Source organism: Arachis ipaensis, chromosome B04 (assembly GCF_000816755.2).
Source record: "Arachis ipaensis cultivar K30076 chromosome B04, Araip1.1, whole genome shotgun sequence".
Lineage (NCBI taxonomy): Eukaryota > Viridiplantae > Streptophyta > Magnoliopsida > Fabales > Fabaceae > Arachis > Arachis ipaensis.
Genome location: NC_029788.2, coordinates 124,280,305 through 124,284,496, shown reverse-complemented (window position 1 = coordinate 124,284,496; position 4,192 = coordinate 124,280,305).

Genomic DNA, 4,192 nt, shown 5'->3' with positions numbered 1-4,192 from the left:
TCTTCCATTTTCGCAGTTTGAATCTTCTAGTATATATTTCCAAAGTTACTCGATTTTTTGTTTTGGAGGGGTTTGGTATGGTAAAATGTAATTCGAAACAAGTAAATCCGAATTCTATATATAGCAAAATCTATGCTAAATCGAATTTAGCTGTGTCGATTTACTATGAACACGACACCACTACTAAATCGAATTGAGTTCATTTGAATTACTATATATGGGACGCAATTCAAATTTATATAATTCGATTTTCCATGGGACACAATACCATGGACTAAATCGAATCAGGCAATATCGAATTACTATGTGCCATAATGCCATGGGCGAATTCACATGTAAATCGAAGCTAATTATATCGATTTACAATGTTCCCATAAAATTTGAACACATTTGTTTCGATTTAGTACTATAATGTGTAATTTGAATCTCTTTAATTTGATTGACATAAAAGTATGATTATAAACATCTACATAACGTTATTTGTTTTAAGAGATTCATGTAATATCAGCATTGCTTTGGTTTATGTACGTGTTTTACCCAATAAACAGAGGATTTTTTCCGATATCATATTGAACACTATTAACTAAACTTTCAATGATAGGAATTAGAAGCTTTTAATATTTTTAAGAATAAATGACCATTTGTACCTATGAAAGATGAAAACGCTGACATATGTATTAACACTAGATCGAAACTAAACTTGTACCCATGCAAGATGTCCTCCGTATGACAAAAGTACCCTATCTTTAGAGGGTTGGAGTGCCACGTAGGGTACTTTTGTCACACAGAAGACATCTTGCATGAGTACAAGTTTAGTTTCAATCTAATGTGGATACATATGTCAGTATTTTCATCTTTTATGGATACAAATTGTCATTTATTTATATTTTTAATGTATTAAATATAGTTATAATTATTTTGTAGATTTATTTTACTAAATTTTTATTTTGTTATTACAATTTAAAAATTGATAATTAAATCTTTACAATAAATAATTATTTTCAATCGAATTTCTACAAAGTGTTGTTAAAAAAATAATAATTTGTATCCATAAACTTTGCGAACGCTGACAAAAGAACCCATCAAACAAAAACTAATATTATACCCATGAAAGATTAGTTTCTTGTGACAAAAGTATCCAAATCCTAATTTTTTATTAACTTTTTAATAAAATTTTTAAATTATCTCTACCATTTATCTTTAACTACAACTCTACACCATCTCTCCTTCCCCAAATCCCAAGTTGGAGCCTCCAATAGTGGTGACATCACTTCTGTTTATGTTCATAAAGGCGTGGCAAAAAAACGATGAGTTCGAATAAACAGTGTGGATTCAATGGTAGACATTCACGTGGCAAGTAGGACCAGTTAGAGGGTGTCGGAGGAAGAGGGGTCGGTGGCAAAGGTGGGGATAGTGAAGAGACTAAATTCAACCAGAGGAGGGACGTGGTGGAGGGGAGGGGAGGGAGAATAGGGACCTTGTAATGATGAACAACCAGAGAAGGTGTTTAGTTTGTAGGATTTGATGAAGGCGTCAATGAAGGTACTGGAAAACAGGGGGGTCGGCGTACAAGGCGGCAATGACGAACAGGCTGTCGGTAGTGGTGAAGAATACGAGGGATATGAACAAAATGGGAAGGGATGTGTTTGATGCTAAGATGAGGCATATGAATATATTAGGGCTTTTGGTTTACCGATTACCGTCGGGAGGAGAGAAGCTCTTCGTTACTGATTATATGCCCAAAAAACAACTTGCTTTATGTCGTTGCCCATAACCGGCAGAAGCTCCACCTTAGGATTTAGGGAAGAAGAGATGGTGTGGAGTTAAGGTTGAAAATAAATGGTGGGAGTAATTTGAAAATTTTATTAAAATGTCAACAAAAAATTAGAGTTTGGGTACTTTTGTCATACGAAATCCATCTTTCACGGGTATAACATTAGTTTTCTTGTTTGATGGGTACTTTTATTAGCATTCACAAAGTTCATGAGCACAAATGGTTATTTTTCTTAAAAAAAAAATAATATGCTTAAAGTATTCATTTAGTTTTGATTGAATATTTTGGTTTAATCAATGGGTCTTGCTACACATCCAAGCGTTTTTGTCAACCAAGTCTAATTAAGTTAGCTCAAACCCAATAAAAATCACTCACAAAACATGCACGTGAATCACACACTTCATCTTCTTCGTACGTTTCCTCATTATCGCCATTCTTTTGGTGCTGCAGTTTTTTTCTTTTCATCCTTTTCTTCTTCCTTGTTGCACCATTTTTTATTTTTTTCTCTTTGTTTGATTTTTCTTCTTCTCTTTTTCTTGTTTTCTATTCTTGTTAAGAAGGTAAAACAAGAAAAATTATGAGTAGGTGAAACAAGAAAAATAAGATGAAGAACAAAAAGAAGAAGATGATGATGATGAAGAAAAAGAAAAAGAGAAGGATGAAAAGTTTTGAATTGTATAAAATTTATCCAGAAAAATAGCACTGAATTTTTTTTACCATGACACAATAAATTTCTTAATTTTGATACCGAAATTTTTAACCGTCACACAAGTTTTTATTAAGAGGGTAAAATAAAAAAAATTATGAGAATGTGAAACAAGATAATGATGATGTTGAAGAAGAGGAAGAGGAAGAATGAGAGTTTTGAATTGTGTAGAATTTATTAAAAATAGCACCAAAACTTTTTAACCATGACACATATTCTTGTTAAGAGAGTGAAACAAACAAAATCATGAAAACGTGAAACAAGAAGAAAAAGATGATGATGAAGAAGAGGAAGAGGAATGAAAATTTTGAATTGTGTAGAATTTATTAAAAAAATAGTACCAAAATTTTTTAACTGTAACATATAAAGCTTCTTAATTTTGGCACAAAAATTTCTTAACCGTGACATAAAAATAATTATAGCCAATTTTTTTTATCATTGAACTAATTGAGGGGTATTGAACTCACATATAAGATGTTTTGCCATTCCTGTGTCATTTGTAACAAATTTTTATATTTTTTTGTTCTAAAATATATTTGAATATATTTTGTTAGTTGAGTGAGTTAAGAATTTAGATATGTGATTTTTAAAAAATTTCTTGTATTATTTATAAAAAATTTCAACGTCATTTTCAATAAATTTTTTGTGCCATTAACCTAAGATTTCTGTATCACTTTTGTTATCGTTAAATTAATTGTGTGATATTAAACTAACTAAAAAGAAGAATAAGATGATGATGATGATGATATAATAATAACGAATGAGGAGGAAAAGAAAAAAAAAGAGGAGAAAAAATTAAACGAGAAAAGAAGAAAATGACGAAAAAAGAAGAAGGAAGAGGAGGATATGATAATGATGATGAAGATGATAATGAAAGTGAAGAAAAAGAAAAAAGACAAAAAAAAAAGTGAGAACAAAAATATAAACAAGGATATATAAATTTGAGAACTTAGTTAAAAAAATTAGTTGTTTAATATTTCTGTTAGTCAATATATATTTTAAGAACATACGTTAAGAATATTATTAATATAAATTTTTATATTTTTACTTTAAATAAATGAATAAAGAGAAATTTTTGGAATTGCTATTGAAAGCGAATTTTATATGTTAGTGTTCTTTAAGTTAACCCATCTCCATAAGTTAAAACTTGCATAATAAATGAGATGGTTTTCTTTGATTCCCTAGTTGATTTGATTGATTCACTTAACTATTGTATGATATACTTCGAACATGTATGTAATGTAATTGTAATGATCGTGTGAAAAAGTTTCTCTTTTGGATAAGCTTTCAAAGCTAAAGCTTTGCATGATGATAAAGCAGCTTTGGTTTAATTTGGTCCCAGCAACCTCAATCAGAAATCATTGTCTTTTTATTTTTTTTGGTTCCAAAACAATGTTTCCAAACCTATTCCTCACTTTAACAATCTCCCATCTCTTTTTATTCATGCCACATGAAATGAATTTTTAATGAGAAAAGCAAGTAATTAATTAAATAAAGTAATAAACTACTTTCTTTGGAAGAGCTTATCCTAACAACCATGAAAGAAATTTCTGCGAATCTACACTATATATATGACAAACATGAATATTAAGTATCAACCGATCATTACGATACTCATACTTTTGTCTACTTTTATATAATTATTTTTGCATTCTACTGTGTAACAATTGATTAATGTTCATGTTTGTTTATGAATAATGATTGGAAGTTTA